Genomic DNA, 18,308 nt, shown 5'->3' with positions numbered 1-18,308 from the left:
CACGCAAAATGCGCCTGTTATTAAGCATAAAAATAAATTAATAAGCGAGCAACACCCACACACAGTGACAGTGTCAATTAAGCGACAAAGTACGACACTTCCAGTTAATGTTGGCAATGTGTAAAGGGGGTGTTGTGTGTGTGAGTATGGGAACCACCGCAAATATTTTAACGATGGCATGCGATCCTTTCCACGTTGTCAATAGCAAGTGAAAAGGGGTGTTAAGGACGAGAAGGTGTCATCATCATTAAAGCAATGATGTGCAGATGCATCAAGAAATGTTAATTCAAGGATAAGTTAAGCAATAAATACGCTTAATAAAATGCAGTAACTTTTATTATAATGAGTAAAGCATTTCATGAAGAAAATTATATTCTGTTTGACAGTTAAAGTTGCAAAAATACTTTAAAATAAATCAGTAAACAAAAAGGATCTCTTAAGCAAGACCTTCATTACATTTTTAAATGTAAAGCTTTCTCCCTTTTCTTTTAATCAAATTCCTTACTAAAATATTTAATTTAATATGTTCTTAAAAGTGACTCTGGAGAACAACCAATTAACACCTGAAAAAGATTTTCGAAACTAGAAACCGTAAACCCATAAATTATTGCTAAAAACCAACCCATGTATTTACTCAAAATTGTTTGTTAGAACTCACAAGTTAACACAAAGATGCAACAAGCAAACCTTAAATTTCTCTTCTCAACAAGAACCTAAATTTCCAATAAAAACCAAAAAAATTTGAAGTACCAGAGATAGAAAGAAATTTCAAAATTCAGGGCCAAGAGAAGTTATAAAAGTTGAGTGTGCGTAGGAAATTTGTTGGCTCTTGCCGTTCAAAAGGTCCACAAATGCATGGAGGAATGTCATTTTCAGGAAAAACGAGAAGAAGAACTGAACCATATGCAAATGAAACTGATAAATTTTCAATTAAATTGGTATTGGCAAAAACACAAAGGAAGAGCGAAGGAAAGGGTTTGGGCAAGGAGTATGTGAGGAAAACAGGACCAAGTCATTGGCTTGGAAGAGAGGAGCGAGGGAGCAGGGGCCAAGAAAACCATTCAATTACGAAATTAAATTTTCGGTTTTTCTCCAAATAAAAAGGGGAGAAAATTAAATGTTTGAATGGGTTGCATTCTAGATGATCAAGTGAGTCACATTTTTAGGACATTTAAATTCAAATCAGCACTCGCACAAATATTTGTTCTCAACACTTTGAAGCTTTTTCACACACAAATGTGTGTTTGAAGTTTTGCTTCGTAAGATCTTAAGCTATTTTCACTTAATTTCAAAATAAATTTGGGTAAATATGGAAATAGAAATGTATAAATTGTGGTACAAGTGAATGATTCCAAAACAATTTAAATTCAGCCAGTTTGGTTGATTGGAAAACGTGCCAAAATACAAAACCCTTTTAGTGAAAATAATTTTGTAATTTATTTTTGGTTCTGGCCATAAACAAAACGCTGATCAATGACTAATTTATTCCATTTTGTGTGGGGTTTTTCCCACGGGTAGCAACAAACACAAAACACATTTCAGCACAAATCATGGCTCTCCACCCACAAACGAATGAAATTTATCGAAACAAATTGTGCGTTAAAATTATAAAATTTAATCAATGCCAAATGGAGGGTTGTTGCAAAGCCTCTCTGTGTTGTGTTGTTTACCCCTTTCTTCTGGCCAACTCATGCAACAGTTGGTTACCATTTTCGCCAGTGGCCAAAAAGGGGGTGTGCGCACACTCCTCACCTTTTTATGCAAATTAGAGACGCTTTTGTGGAGCAAATGGGTGGAATTTCCCAAGGATGGGAGGTGGCGCAAAGCGATTGCACATTCCACCACCATCACCAACATTGCCGCCGCTTTGAACGTGTCTCGGCATTTATAACAGCCACAACAGGAGAGGAATTTAATTGACAATTGCTTAGGTGGCTCAATTTTCCGAAGCCAGGGGGGGAAAACTGAGTGGACGGTGGACACGACCCAGAACCACCACCATCACCCCATCCTGTTGACCCTTCAGCAATGTGTTCCTGTGGTTTTGTCCATCAACAAGCTCGAATTTCTGAAAGGAGCACCCTTCGGGTCTGGTTATGTTTCATCAATTAAATTACCATCGATTGCGTTTTGACAAAAGTGGGGGAGAGTTAAAGGGACAAATTTGATTGCTTGCATTCAATTAGTACACGTTATATTAATGATTATAGCAATAGGACCAACAAAACCATCGATGTAATTTACAGCCAATTAAGTGAATGCAATTTCTGTCAATAAATGGGTTAAACTGAAGGGGGATCTTGTTGTACATTTTAAATTAGTTTCAACAAAAAGGGTTTAACGCAGCATTATTTAAACTTTCATTAAATAAGGAATTTTATATTGATAATATGTAAATGGTAAAGTTATTATTTAATTATTCCTTCTGCATAACAAATTCGTTGTCTAATTAAAGTTCTTTTATTCGCCTAGTTAATATTTCAAACTTTCCTTGAAGAACTGCAACTAGTTTCTACAACTTTGGTAACAAGAAAGTAAATATACTATAAAAATCTTCTAAACTAATCAGCAATTAATGTATGGCTAAATAAGTTATGAGGCCACGCCACACATTCAATTTAAGCCAGTTAATTAGACGAACGTAAAAGTTTATCCACCAACCAGCAGCCAAAAGCATTTCGTAAATGCAATTTTCAAAGCGAACACGATTTCAAATCAACGCGAAACTACACATGACAAAAAAATAACACAGAATATATTACAACATATAATGTTTTTTTATCCTTGTACCTTTGTTATCTTTAATCAAAACCAATTTGATTATAAATATAATACCGCAAAAATAAGATAAATGTATGAAAAAAAATATTAATATTGTTATTATTGAGGTGGTTTTAAAACATTTGTGATTTAAGGCAGCATGTATTTAGTGCACTTTTTAATTTAATATTTTTAGCATATATTTAATTCGTTACTGGGTTTTATATTTTCAGTTAGAAGCTTACAAAGCTTTGAAGGAATCATTTCCGACCCAATAAATTATATATATTATTGATCAGGATCACTAGGAGAATCTTTTTAGTTATCTCCAGGAGAAAACAAAATTTTAATTTTTTCAACATTTTTTAAGGGGTCAAAAATGTCGAAGAAAAAATATTAAATATTATTATCAATATTAAATTGAGTATGCAGATGTATTAACCTTACAAAAACTAACATAAGAAAGCTTTCCGAATTGAAATTAATGCATTTTTGGCGGAGTTATGAGTTTTTAAACTTTGATTTATCGAAAAAATAATCATATAAAAAATCGATTCAAAGAATGCGAATATTTTAAGCTTAGTTCTGATTGATTTTCAAAGCGAACCTGTAATTTAATTGCAAAATTAAAGGGTATTTGGTATTCCGAAGTTAGTTTTCTTTCTTGTTTGACATTTAAATAGGTATTTCTAAACATTTCTTCAGACTTCTAAAGCACCCCCATTGTTTGAAGAAATACTAAGAATTAATTTAGCTATAAATCAAATCTATCCATCTGTCAATAGCTTTTGAATAAATATATAAATAACTTTATTTCTCTATGTGTATTGCATCAAAATCGCTTGCTCTGGCTGAAAACTGATGCGGGTTTGGGAGTTTTTTTTGGGGGTGGTGTTGATTAGAACTAAGATGAGCTGAGCATACTTAATGCCGCTTAATCAGCGGGCAAAAAATCAAAAGAAAATTCAGAGAGAAAGAGAGAGTGAGAGGGAGAAAACGTCAAGTGAAAAGTATTTTCGCGCCAACGTCGCACAAAATGTTAAATTGCATTTCATTTGGGCTGCGGCTGCATTTTCCTTCATCTTTTTTCCACTATCCAGAGAGGGATTTGAGATTCGCGGCGTATTAGGGGTATTTTGTGGGGTACATTGTGGGTGCTGCTTCATCGGACAAGCAAAATTTCGGATGGCAAATGCCTGCAATTAGGAGCCAAAGAGCGTTGCATGTTCTGCGGCACCCGGATTTGGCGTTGTGCAATTAAAATTTGCCAGGATTTGCCCTCTAAAAAGCGAAACTTGCCACGGATAGTTAATGAGTTTTGGGTTTGGCATTATGCTGCTGCTGCAGGATCAAAAAGCTGCCCAGCAATAGTTCGAAAAGTTCAAATCATTTGCAGCATTTGTGCATTCCATCAGAATTTAAGCAGGCAAATTTTTGGGGAAAAGTTTCTTGGAGGGAGAATATAAAGTTAAAGTTTAAACTAGCCTTTAATTTTTGTTAAATTCAAAATATACACCAGAAAGCCGCAACTTATTTAGGATAGCATTTGAATAACGACACAGAAATTCTTTTCCCGGTAATTTAAAACTTATTTTTCTTTCAACCATAAAATCCACTTAATAGCTAACTCTTAATCTCTTAAAAATTTTTATAACTTACCAAAAAATGTGTATAAAAAGCTCTGTCAATTAATTTGATCTGCAAAGATAGAAATAAAACACAAATATAAATATTTATGAATATATATTTTTGAGCTAAGAACCTTTAAAAAATGCATAAGAAAAATGGTTTGCCATAACAAAAGCAATCCCCAAAAGCTGTCATTGAGCTTAAGGAGGTATTTTTTATGCATTTCCTTCTCTTTTTTTTTGTTTTAAGAGCGTAATTAGAAGGGAGGTAATATAGCAGAGCTAAAATGGCCAGCAAAATGCCAGCCATTTTATGCTAATGGTAATGGCCAAGGAGGCAACACAAAAAAAAAAAAAAAAAACAGAAGAAGGAAAAAAAAGGTGGAATAAGAGGGCAAAAACATCTCTCTGAAATATGTCGCTCAAAGTAACGAGGAAAAGTATCCAAAAGATACATATATATACGAGTATCTGTATCTGGGTTAGCGACTGCCAAATGGTATGCATATTAAAAATAGCAACAAAGAGGCAGAGGGAAACGGAAAAAAGCTTTGACAACCAGGCTAAATTCATCAATGACAAGGGAACAGAGTTTGGGGTTTCCCCCCTGGATGGATGGTTGATGTTGACACTGATGCTGATGCTGCTGACGTGTAATGTCAGTCAGATTAACGTTAAGGCTGATGCACTCGTAAATTAACTTGGCTATAAATAAATGGGATATTTTTGTGGGGCCAAAGTTAAGAGAAATTCATTTTATGGGCAGAAATAAATGAACTTTAATAATGGTTTTACAAGTTTATTGCTTTAAATCGTTTGATATCGAACCTTATTCCTCTTTTCCCTGACTCTATTTAGCCGTATTTTTGAGTCAACTTCAAATTGAACTCATTTGGCCATTTGGCCATTTGCCAATTAACTTTTTTTTTAGCTTATCCTGTAGCAAAGGAGCATTGCCCGATTGGTTAGTTACCCCTTTTTGCGCAGGGCCAACACTCCCGGGCACCCGGGCACCCGCCACCCCCACCCGCCATGTTTGGCAATAATTCAAAGCATGGCCCCAAAACTCACCCCTCTTGTGCGCCGCCCTTAACCTATCTGGCCACCCTTTGGCAGCCAAACCACCAAAACTTTGAAAGCCTTTTGGCCGCAGGCTAACAATGTTCGCTTGAACAAACTCTGCCCCCTTCGCCTGTGAACCATCTCGATGGCAACATCCTCTTTTAGTCAATACACTCGTAAAAAAAAAAACATCTAGCAAATGATACAAATAATTTATATATTAAAATTTAGAAGCTTCTAAATTTAATAAAAATATTTGGTGTTGATAGAAAGTTTTACTTTTATAATATACATGTTTTGTATTATTCAAGAACTATTAATATTATGATAGACTTCTAAACCTTTGCCTTTCTGTTGGTTTTATTAAATATTTCTTATAATTTATTTATAACTTATTTTTATAAAGGTTTTAAGGGTTAATTTAGGACTTGAATTGGAAAGATCATATACAGATCATTATAGAAGGATATAGGATTATGCAGAAGCATTTTAATCGAAGTCCAACTCTAGATTAATTCAGTAAACATTTTGCTAAGATCAAACTTCTCATATTAAATGTTTTTAAAACTGTCAAATTCTTTTTAATATATAAAATTTTCTAGATTTCTACTAGATTTTTTTTGCTTGTGTAGAGGCACTGCCGCAGCCGCAACATTGTGCTGTGGCACAGTTTTGCAGCCACTGACGGCGACGTTGACGGTAAATGCAAAAATGCTAGGAATCCACTGGACGGTGAAACAGGCACCCTGCCTGAGTGGGTGGCACTGGAAAATGTGCATAGGTGTGGATGTGGTGTGCTACGTGTGTGTGTGTGATATGACCGCATTTGATTTTCATCTATGCAACTGCATGGCCAACTCGCAGGCCTTTCTCTCTGCCTCTCTGGGTAAAAGTGGGCTAAGAACTTTTGGTACTTTGTTTAGTTGAATTACGCCAAAGCACATTAAGTTCCCTTTTGGTGCGCTCTGTTTGTTAAGTGCTTAATGAACTTTGCTAAACATGCTTGGCCAAGGGACTTGACTTAACTTGCCCTCTAAACTTTCCACATCTCACTTTCACTCGGCCGAACTTGGTCCAAAGTCCTTGGCTTTTCCCCTCTTCCCCTCGATTGCCGATGGCAGATTTATGGCCGCTTCTCTTCAAAGATTCCCCCCGAAGGCAAAACCGTCTTGAGCTCATTCAATTTGCATGCATTTTGTTGCATTTCCATAATTAATTAACTCGCAAAATGGTTGTTCATTTAATACGTTTAAGCTTGAATTATGAATTGAAAGAACGGGATTAAACGGATTTGCCACTTTAAATGCGTTAACAAATAATGATAATTTTGTGCAATTAGTTGGGAAGTGTATTTGCAGCTAATTAGAGCAGATAACAAGTAAATTATTGCATAAGAATTATTGCATATTGAACTTAACTTAACTAATGTGAAAGTATGTCCTTGTTTTCATAATATTGAACTTTTAATATCACCTAAAATTCCTTATACTTAGACTTCTTTCAGTCATAAATCTTAAAGTCTAATTTCCACTTAAGGATTCCAAATTGGTATGCTTCCTTAGCCACTGAATATTCCGCAGGATATTCCCCCTCTTATAAGCCAGGACACACCCGCTGTGCGAACACATTTGGCATAACGTGTCTCTGCTAATGTCACACATGCATCATATCCACAGGACCAACCACAAAAAACAAGGATAAATGGACTTGGCGGTGGCTTGTGGAGTGCCTTGACTAAGCTGCAGCTAATTATGCAAATTCATTTAATGCCATTGTTAAAATGATATTTGCCAGCAGGATTTGTCATGCTGATAAACCTCACAGCGTCTTTCGTTCACTTAAGTCATGGATGATTAAGCGCAAATTTGACTTGCAGAAAAGTTACTTCCTGTTCAATTAAGCCATACAGCTTAAAGTTTGTCTATTAAGCTGAAGTGCTTTAATTTAACTTGATTAAAAATGTTAATTAACAAAATCATCTTCAGGTTAAAAAGCGAGAAAGTACAGTTTCCTCCGTTGCCAGTGTGACCATAAGTACACTCTTGCCTTAGATATCCAGACATACTTTTTTTCTTAATCTACATAGTAGTTTCAATTTAAAAAAAATAATAATTTCTTTCTTTAGTCTGTATCGTAATTAAATAATTAATATTAATCATAAAGTAGAAAGATGTACAGTTGCCTCTGTTACCAGTGTGACCATAAGTACACTCTTGTCTCAGATATCCTGCAATATTTCATACTCGTTTAGAGGAGATAAATGTGAATTATGAATACGACCAACAGAGCAATAATCATGAGATTAAGAAGTGCCAGAAAGAGGCCTTCATTTTCAAGTACAGTTGCGTTGTGCATAAATTTTCGAAGGCATATTAGGGGGAGAGGCCGCCCAAAATTTATGGAAGGCTCTCTCCCGAACCACTTTTGGGGCACATACATATTAATGAAAACAGACGCCCCAAGGCAGTGGCAGTAGCAGCAACCAAGTGGGCCGTACAATAAATCTCCTAGTTATTGTTTTATAACATGCTTTCAGGCGTAAATCCCTTACAATAAAGGTAAGCGCGGCCGGGTCTCAATTTCTTTCATTTTGGCAGCAGTGCTCAGAGCACACTTTAAACTTGTTTCTCAGCTCAAGTGTTCCGAGGGGCCACTCGAACATTTTGAGGGAGATTGGTTGCCTTAACAGCCGCAACAACAGCAGAATAAGAAGAAAGGTAACCAGGCATTAAATTGAAGCCGAAGTAAACTTTCTTTTACCTGATTTTCGGGGCATTCTTCTGGGCCATCATTCCCAGGCTTAAGTCTCCGCCGATTCTCGGGGTTTTTATTTCCCCTAAACTTTGGCCAGCACTAAGCGTTATTATTATTATTATTATTATTTTACTTGTATTGGAGTAACTTTTTATAAACGATCTACAGGTCGAAACAAAAGTTTAAATGAGCCAAAAGTTTAAGTAGAGGCTTTGGGTGAAATCCAAGAACAACCTTTTTTCTCTGCCCCCAACAAAAGTTGACCGGTGAATTTTAAATAAAATGCAAATGAATAATTTTCTCAATTGCAATGGCAATTGTTTCGTGCACTTGTGTTATTTAAGAATTTCTGTTGTTGGAATTTCATTGGAATTTCTGGTCAAAACCATTGACAAATTCAGACACAACACAGCAGAGCCACGGGCAATTAGGTTTTGGAAAGTTTTAGCTCCAGACATTCTGCTCTCGAATATAAATAATTATCTGACGTTGCCTAATTCTGTTGAGAGGCTGTAGCCACAAAAACCATTTCCCAGCAACTTGATTCCGTTCATTCATTGGGATGGGTTGAAAGCGAAGGAGGATGGAGCTTAGGAAATCTGCTAACAGTGTTTAATTTCAACACTGTCCGCAACCACAACACTGAAACTGACCAACGACTGCAGCTGGCATCATTCCTGTAAAATAATAATAATAATAATTTACTATGAAACCCAAAGCCACAGGATAACATGAAGACCCGAGCCCACATTTAAGCGCTCATTGTATCCTGCTGTAGAGAGGTAAAGGGGAGGAGGATAGTCCTGGGAGGATATGCCAGGGTGCAGGGCAGATGGTGGCCAGCTGCAGCTCGGAGTTGGCTAACCGATAGAGTGGGCCATAAAAAATAGCTTAATTAGTTGCCATTGCTGGATGGCAGGATAAATATTGAAGTTGTTGGCTTTGGCAAATATTTGAAAGGGAGAAGGAGAGAGAGAGCACACAGAAAGCTGGTGGCAAAAAGGGTTTTTTGGGAAAATCCGGGAGTAATTAATATGAGCATTCGAAAACTATTTCAATGCGGTAAAAGCAGGACAGCAAAAGTTCTATAAATTTAAAGGGAAAGTCTAGGTCTCTTTTTACAAACATTAAATTAATTAAAGCCAGTAAACAAAGACTAGAAAAGCTATTAACAGAGTAAGGAAAGAAAAAATGAATGGTTTAAAAATCCATTAAACCTGAATCAAAGCATTGCAAATTGTTTTCTGATTACGTAAAAATTGCCAAGTCTGAAGTCTGTGAGTTTTGGTCCCAAAAGTCAAAGCAATTTATGCTGCACCAGGGATTCTTATTACCATGAAAAGCGAATGCAAATCGTTTCGACATAGCCCAATCTCTGGGAAAACCATGCGGGAAGTTCAATTAAATGCTGAAGCGCATTTGGACAACGGCATTGAGGAGTATTTGCAAAACTCTCTCGTGTCTTCGCAGCACCAGACACATCATCATCATCATCATCGTTATCGTTGTGAAGGAGAACTCCTTTCCTGTCGTCCTGGCAGTCAGGTTAAATTTGATTATGTGGTGCCCTGCGAGCTGGGAAAACTCACACGAAGGCTGAAAAAGCAGGCAAATTTGTTGACATTTTGCCAAAAAACGTTGTGTTTTACTCAAACCTATACCCCCGAGAACACCGAAAACTTGCAGGCAAGGGCAATTTTCTTGCATTTTATGCAAACACAACATCCGGAGAAGCCGGATGGATGGATGGATGGTTACGCCCTTCGACCCTTGGGACAAACTAACAACTACTAACGTAACCGGCAGTTAAATGTTTTCATTTTCATCCTTCTTCCGCAAAATGTTTATGACGCCCAAGCATCAGGCAAACACTGAATTTATTTAATTAAAATGTGTGTATGCAGTCTGCCTAGTTTCTAATTGAATTGCCACGAAAGGTTAGAGTGGAAAATACACAAAGAGAAATTTGCAAGAATTTGAAATTCGAGTATGATAAATTAAGAATATATTTATCAATGATACTTTAAAATAATATACATTTTACAGAGCTCCAGAACTAAATGGTTTTTTAAAACACTTTAAAATGTATCTAAAACTTTGGAACTACCAAATTTAACAATTTCAAAATAAAATAAATTAGTTTAATTTAAAAGAGAATTTTTTATATTTCAAGATAAAAAAGCCTAAACAATTAATTCCTTTGATTTAATTTCTCCTTTCTTTTAAATATCTTTACAAAACTCACTTTTATATTAAAAGTTTCCTCTGAAAAATATATTTATTTTCCTGAGTGCAGAATGCGAGTAGACTAATATGCAGCAGAAGGTAAGAGGAAAAACTGGGATTTTCCATTCGAGCGAGACAAGTGTCAGGCATGCCCTCAGCCATGTCAGGCAAATGCAAATTTTCGAAAAAATTTTCTGTGGGGCAAGTTTTCATTCCTTTTAATTAAAAAGTTTTTGTTTTCCTGTCGGATGGGATCATCGTTGTCATATGAAATCTGCATGATTACCAAAACCAAAAATGCATTTTTAAGCATATGCAAAGCAAATTTCAATTCTTTGTATGTTAGTTGTCAATCAAACTGGGTGTCATTGTAATATACACTCTATAAATATATAAATATATGTATATGTTTCCCTGTGGAGCATTAAAATGCAGGCGATGGCAAAATAATGCATTTCAATGACAATGCCCACAGCGATTACAAACACATTGCCTGTCATTTAACTTTGAAAGCGCGTTGAGTGCGAAGGCCAGTGGTCAAATTTCGATTGACAGGGAAATAATTAAAATGGCCTTTTGTTCAATTTGAAATTTAATGCAATTTAATTATGATAAAATCTCCTAGGCTTTAATTTCTATAAGCATTTACAACTTAATTCTCCCTGGAAATGTCTAGGTACAAGTAAGACAACATTAGGTATTGCAATTTTAATTCAAGACTGGCATTCGTAGCAACATTTTCTAAGTCCTTTGGATGCTGCTGGTAGTATGTATGTTATAATCGCTCACATGCCCATCAAGTTTCTCTGCTTTGTCTGGCAGCACAGGGAAAACTATTTAAATATAAAAAATCCCTAGCATACTTTAAGGCTCAGTGGAAAGTTTTTTGTTGGGACAACAGACAAGTCAGAGTCAGAGTCAGTCGTCAGTCAGACAGACAGACAAACAGAGAGACAGACAGACACAGGAAAAAGCAATTCACCGGGAAAATCTAGAGGAGAGAACACACACACACACAGAGAGTGAGAGAGAGAGAGAGGGAGGGTCACGGGCAGTATCCTTAAAGAAACAAAGAATTTCAATTTAAGCTTCGTGCATTGTCTGACTCTCTCTCTCTCTCTCTCTCTTTGTGCTGTTGCTGTTTGCCTTTTCTCCTCTCCATTTCCTCTCAGTGTTTCCCTCCATTTTTCCCCCATGTTGTAAGCCATTGTTGCATGCATTTAGGTGTTGCAGGCACGTATGCAGCAATACCCTAAAAAAAAAGGAAGAAAAGCACACACATATCCCTCACACGCACAGTTGGGGTTAAAATTGTAGTAAGAAAATAGTTATTTTAGTTTCTAGTTTAAAGAGTTAGGAACCCTAGAAATATTTTTAATTATTTTAGCTTGTATAAATAAAATATAATAAAGGATATTCTGTAAAATATATATTTTATACAAAGAGCTCTAATGGGGAAATGGCTTCATTCTTAATTCTATTTAACAAATTCTAATTCTGAGCTCCTAAAAATATCTTAAAAATTATTAAATATAAGATGTATGAATTTGCCTAAATACCTTGAATTAAATTCGTTTAAGGTCTTAAACCTTTTTTAATATCAACAAGAAAAAAAAAACATTTCTCCTTATGGTATTTTAATGGAAACAAAAAAGGATACTGCATGCAGATGAATGCTTAGCCACGTGTGCTTTAATTTAGAGAAAATCCAGAGAAAACCAAGGGAAATGGAAACCAGCAAAGAGAACTAACAGAAAGAGAGAAAGAGAGGATAAGTTGCATGGCTTAATTGTATTTTTATTTAATTTTAAACGACGACCCTACATCATCTGTTATCTCAACTTCACCGCTCACGCCTTGCTGCTTTATATATATATATATCTAAAAGATACATGTATTTCCCATGCCTTTTACAGATAAGCACGGAAATGAGCCAGAGAAGCGAAAATAAAACGAATAAATGAGCCACATTAATTGCTGTGTGACTTCCTTATTACGTGCAGGGCATGGGAACTCTCTTTTTTCCAGCTTCCGATTTTGCCTGCATAGACGAAGGATATTTAGACATTTATAAAGGCAGTAAGGAAAATGCGAATCCTGATGGTCACTTTCATTGATAAGAATCTCTTTGTACGAAAAATGTGCTCACTAAAACGTGCAAAGGTGACAGGATACAGATGAGATGCGTGACATCAGGTGAAGTTTATCTTAAGCCAGTTTTATGATGATTGTTACAGGGTAGATACAAGGTGCTATATAAGAATTTATGAAATTAAAGTTTTAAATCAAATACAAATAAATGATGTACAAATATTCATAAACAACATAAAATTGATGATAAACATAAGCTGTTTTATATAAAAAACGAATCTTTAATTTAGTTTCTCTTTATCCTGTTGCATCTTAACTAAAAGCTAACATTCCTTGATGAAATTTTAATTCCTAAGTTCATAATATTCTTAAATTCATACACATTCCCAAAAAGACACCCTGTATATTCCAAAAAAGATTCCCATCCTGCTGACACCGACATGAGCGGAAAAAAATTAAGTTCAATGAAATTAGGTCAACCTCCGGTTCGCATCTCCAGGAAAAAAAGAAAACCCACCCTCCTCCGTTACCATTCACACGATGGTGTGATAAAGGTAAATGTAAAAATATGACTAAAGATAAGCATAAATCAGGGTATAAAGCAATTACGCAAAAAAGCAAAGTGAAGAAACAGACAGAAGGAAACCAGCAGGGGGCCAACTGGATGGATAGATGTTAAGCGGAAAATTCTGGGGGGCGGGAAAAGAAAGCTGAGAGGAAGAGGAAGTTAGTACATCGTTGCCTGGCAAAGGCAAAGTGCTAAGCGCAAAACAGTAATGAGACTACTCAGCAGCATTATGATTGATAAATGACGGGGCAAACGAGCGAAAAAAAGAAAATACACAAAAAAGAGAAAAGGAACTCACAAAATAAAGTAGTTATAACAAACAGAAAGAGAGACAGGACAATGTGATGCTCTTTTAATACTAAATTGCAGACAAAATATATACCAAAATATAAACCAAAATATATACCAAAATATATACCAAAATATATACTAAAATATATTTCAAAATATATACTAAAATATATTTCAAAATATATACTAAAATATATTTCAAAATATATACCAAAATATATGATCTTTTCAATTTAAAGTATTAATTTAACAAGCTAAAATATCCTTTGAAAATATTTACATTTGTACAAAGCAAAAACCAGATTTAAGCAAACTTCTTTGGAAATATTAAATGTACAGCAACCGCAAATCACAACCCACACACCTTAATTTTAATTTTAATTTAATTCTCAACCCATCATCAAAACCGCAATACTTTTATGTAGAGCAAAAGCCAAAGGACAACGACAAGTTAGTGCGAGCAAAATGGTGACAAATTCACGCAGCAAGACAGAGAGACAGTCGGACAAGGAGGAGGACATCGTCCTGGTTTGGAAGGAGGTTTATGACTAAAGTTAAGTAGAGCGGCGGATGAGGCAACTAAATGTGCATGTTAAGGTTAGATAAGAGACAGCCAGGATACTCTTTTTTTTCTCTCCTTTGTTTCGCACGCACACTAATGAGTAACTTATTCAATTATTTATTATTTTTTCTCCGCCAGGGCGGAAAATAATTTGCTCTGGCCTGGAGACTAATTGGTACAAAGGGGGACCACCGGTAAAACATGATAAAATGTCAGGCCGTGAGGTAATAAATAAATTATTTCAACTGTGTTATATGCATGCAGCCAAGGAGCCACATTCAGTCCGAGTCAGAGTCAGAGTGCCTGTCCAAGGACCTAATTGAGTGCAAAATTTGTGGGTTAATTGGTTTGAAAGTTGTACACAATTTATTGCCACTCTCAATGGGAAATGAAGCCGAGCGGAATGTGGCAAGGGGAATGTCCTGTGAAAGGAATGAATGGAGATGTCAAAGCGAGGTCCCTCCACCCCCTCCATTCAAGCCTAGATATTTTCTCAACTCAACACAACATTTTCCAGTTTCTCATGCGGTCAAGGTTTGGACGAGTGTAATGAAGCCAGTTTATAATTCAAGAGCCCTCAGAAAATGGCAGCATATGGTGTGGCTTTGTTTGGTTTGGTCCTTCGAAGGCAAAGAATGCGGCAGATAGAGAGAGTGCTGAGTGCTGGAAAAGTACTTTGACCGCACCGCAAAGTGTTGCAACTAGAGGTAATGGCTGCTGACATTGGTATTTTGGTTTATTAAGTGGGAAATATTCAGGAAATTTGCAGGAAAATATGTCAACATTAGATACAGGTTACTTTTGAATCCATAAAAATAATATTATTAAATACTCTTTATACATAAATAAATAAATGAAGCAAGTATAAAAATCTAACCATATAAATCTTACTTTACCAACAATTGCTTTAATAAAATACGTAACCAAAAGCTGCTTTCAATTATTTTCTAAATATATAATTTAGTTTCGTTCGCAATTAAACTGAACAACCAAATCTAAAATTCATCTACACATTCGCAGCAACGTTGATTTATATTTTTCTATGGCTATTTCTCACATAACACACGGCAGCATAAATAAATAAAATAAAATACAAATACAAAACAAAAACTTGACCATAAATTGAACAAGCTGAAAAATGTGAAAACTACGTTTGCCAGTGGAAATGGCGTTGACGTTGGACGTTGATGCGGAACTGACGAAGAACAGAGTTCTCAATTTGTTAATGGAAATTCAATTGAATTGAAAAACTAAATAAATACCAGTGCACAGGTAAATAAATAAAACGTGGAGTAGATCGTTGAAAGAAGAGAGGTATGCGGGGGCTATTCGAAATATCAAATAAATAATGAAATATATATTTTTTGTGTGCTGCTCTCCTACTGTTTTTATGCCGCCTGCCTTCGATTTTTGCCTGAACCTTGTACAGGGACAATTTCACACATCTGTTCCCCAATTGGAGTGGCGAAAATATAGAAAAAATATATACACTTTTTTATATATATCTCTCGTTCAGAGGTATGCCGGAATATATTCATATAAAACCAATGGCCTGTGCCAGTTGATCAACCATTTATGCTGGGTTTAATTTTAATTGGTTTCCCTTCGCCAGTGCAAACTATCAAGAGAGTTATGCGAATTAATTCAGGGGAAACATATGTACATATGGGGAAACAAATTACTGAATTTTCTCACCTAGATAACCCCATAGTAAGTCCTTCATCCCCACTACGTTAAATTGCTTTCCGCCTCGTTTTTATAACCCTTTCAACTTTGTAGATTTATGTGCCATTTTTAGGTGGCACCACCTGGCGTCGCCTTCCTTTCACCGACAATAAAATATATGTATGTATATATACATATATATATTCCTTTTCTACCAATATATATATGTATATATACAGGAGCAACAATAAAAACACAACTTCATACACGACGTAAATCACTTGGGTAGTTCAAGCCTCGCTGAAATATTACTCAACCGAGAAGTTAAATACAAGTCAGCAAGGGAAAAAAATAAAAAAAATAAATACATAAAAAATGGCACCGGGCTTGGTCAATTAGAGTAAAAGTTGGGTGTAAGTATTTCCCAGATTGTGGGATAATAATAAAGGTCAGGGGGATATATGCTAGAAAAGCATATAAATAGCCTTTGCGATAAGCTGCCTTTTTGGTCCCATAAATCCAGCAATCTTTCCATCAGGATCGAACAATGTTTTTCCTTTTTTTTAAGTGTCTTCCCGTTTTCCTACCAATATGGTTTGTTTTTTCTTTTTTTTTCAGCTACCAAATAATACAGAGAATCCTGGCCACCAGGGAACCAGCACGAATGACCTCCTCAGTTTATGACTGACCCGCTCACATTTCACTTTGCAAGAAGTTTCCGGACAGAACAAATATAAAGCTGACTTTTATTGTTATGTAGTTTTTAACCACAATTGCAATCATAGGAAAGGTTTTTCAAGGCTTTAAAGCATGATTTTTAAAATCATATTAATATTTGTATGTATTTAAAACACAATAATACTGTATTTTTAAACCCTTGCAGGGTATTATATTTTCATTCAGAAGCTTAAAACGCAGTGAAGGAGTCATTTCCGACCCTATAAACCATATATATTTTTGATCAGCATCAACAGGCGAATCTTTCTAGACATCTAGGAAAGCAATTAAATTTTTGAAAATTTTTTCGAAATTTTAGAACAGATTTTTACATAATTGGCATTTTGAAAAATTGACAAAAAAATTAGTATTTCAAAAATACAATTTAGGTATGCAGATTTATTAACCTATTAAAAACTAGCACAGAACAGCTTTCCGAATTAAAACTAACGCTTTTTTGGTTTAGTTATGAGTTTTTTAAGCTTTGGGTTTGTCAATAAAAATCTTGATCTTTCTCAATTTTTAAGCTCAGTTATAAAACTTGATCTTTTTATTGAGTTCAAATTGCAAGGATGTATAAACTTCGGCTCCCCAAAGTTAGTTTCCTTTCATGTTCTTTAAAAGTATTATTTTCTTATCATTAAAACTGCGTTTCAGTTATTATTTTCCTATGGAAATATTTTAGAATTAATAGTTTTCTATTGCCTGTGTATTTTTCTTTACAAATGGTTTACATTTCTCTTTATTCAAGAATCTATTCAAATATTTGTAAATATTTACCGACTCAAGTTTAGTCCAACTTTCTCCCATAATCCATGTACCCTTTTTTTACCTTTCTAATTCCTGCCAAAAGATATGGTTGTGCATCATTGACTTTACTTGGCCAGTCGCCATTTTGTATTTCATTTTATTTGTTCGTCATTTATACCGCACTCACACAACATACATACATAAATATATATATATATATATATAAATATACGTATATATGTATAGGGAGTGCGCTGGCACAATACAATATATTATTTATTTGCCCCCAGACCAGCACCAACACCACCCACAACGCCGCCACACATTTGAACTATGAAATAACCACGGGAATGTTTGCCATTTCGTGGTCAATATACGGCATGACCCACATGGAGCTGAACTGAAAAGGATGTGGCCAAGGAAGGCAACGGATTGGTCAGGTGTGGTCAAGTTGTTTGGCCAATATTTATTTACAGAGCCGTACAGTATATTGTATGACCTCTGTGTGGGTGTAGGTGTGTCTGACAGCAGCTCAAGGCTGTTCAATTAGTTGGTTGAAAGGATATTTTTGGCGACTTTACAAGGTTTACTTTATGGTTCTTCCCCTCTCTCTCTCTCTTTGATACATCAATCACAGGCAATTAATTATTCAATTTGGTAACAGAACAAAAAGCGCAACAGCTGAACGACAAAGATAAGTCACAAAATTGTGGTTTTTCCATTCACTTTTCATTATTTTTTTCCCCAGTTTCCTCCTCCCAAATGACCAAAGTCAACACAGATACGAGGCCCAGTCACAAATCACAAAAGTGCAACAAAATTCCATCTCTGGGTGTGTGTTTGTGTGTGTTTTCTAATATAAATCAATCATACGACATGTGCGACACATCAAGCACAAAGCAAATAAACCCAAATATTGGTCTAGGATGAAATAGCCAATGGAGGAAATAAATTTCTGGATACCTTACTTGACTAAATATATATACTTCTTTAAAAGTCTTTAATTTCAGTTAATTCAGTTCTTCGTAAGCAATATAATCTAAGCAGATTTTAATAATTATGTGGCTAATACATAAGCCTTGTATGACCAACATTTATTTTAATTAAATTATTTATTTCAGTTGCTAAACACAATAATTTCACTTAAAAGCCAAGTAATTCCTATATTTTGAATTATAATATCCATTTAAAATATATAAATAAATATATGCGTTTGAAACAATATACCTTACAT

General features: G+C 35.2%; 1 protein-coding gene across 13 annotated transcripts in view; it reads right to left on the bottom strand.

Moving 5' to 3' along the window:
• Fur1 (Furin-like protease 1) overlaps positions 1 to 18,308 on the bottom strand; it is a 152,307-nt gene that overhangs the window by 77,368 nt on the left and 56,631 nt on the right. For 11 of the 13 annotated variants that reach the window (XM_020956065.2, XM_020956062.2, XM_086840505.1 and 8 more), the window contains one exon: positions 4,420 to 4,458. The exons of the other annotated variants lie outside the window; for them this stretch is intronic. The gene's annotated coding sequence lies outside the window, so the exon portion shown is untranslated. The remainder of the gene's footprint in view (positions 1 to 4,419; positions 4,459 to 18,308) is intronic. 13 annotated transcript variants of the gene reach the window in all.

This window comes from Drosophila serrata, unplaced genomic scaffold, assembly GCF_035046125.1.
Source record: "Drosophila serrata isolate PLE 108 unplaced genomic scaffold, ASM3504612v1 contig_382, whole genome shotgun sequence".
NCBI classification, from domain to species: Eukaryota; Metazoa; Arthropoda; class Insecta; order Diptera; family Drosophilidae; genus Drosophila; species Drosophila serrata.
This window is presented reverse-complemented; position numbering and strand designations above follow the sequence as displayed.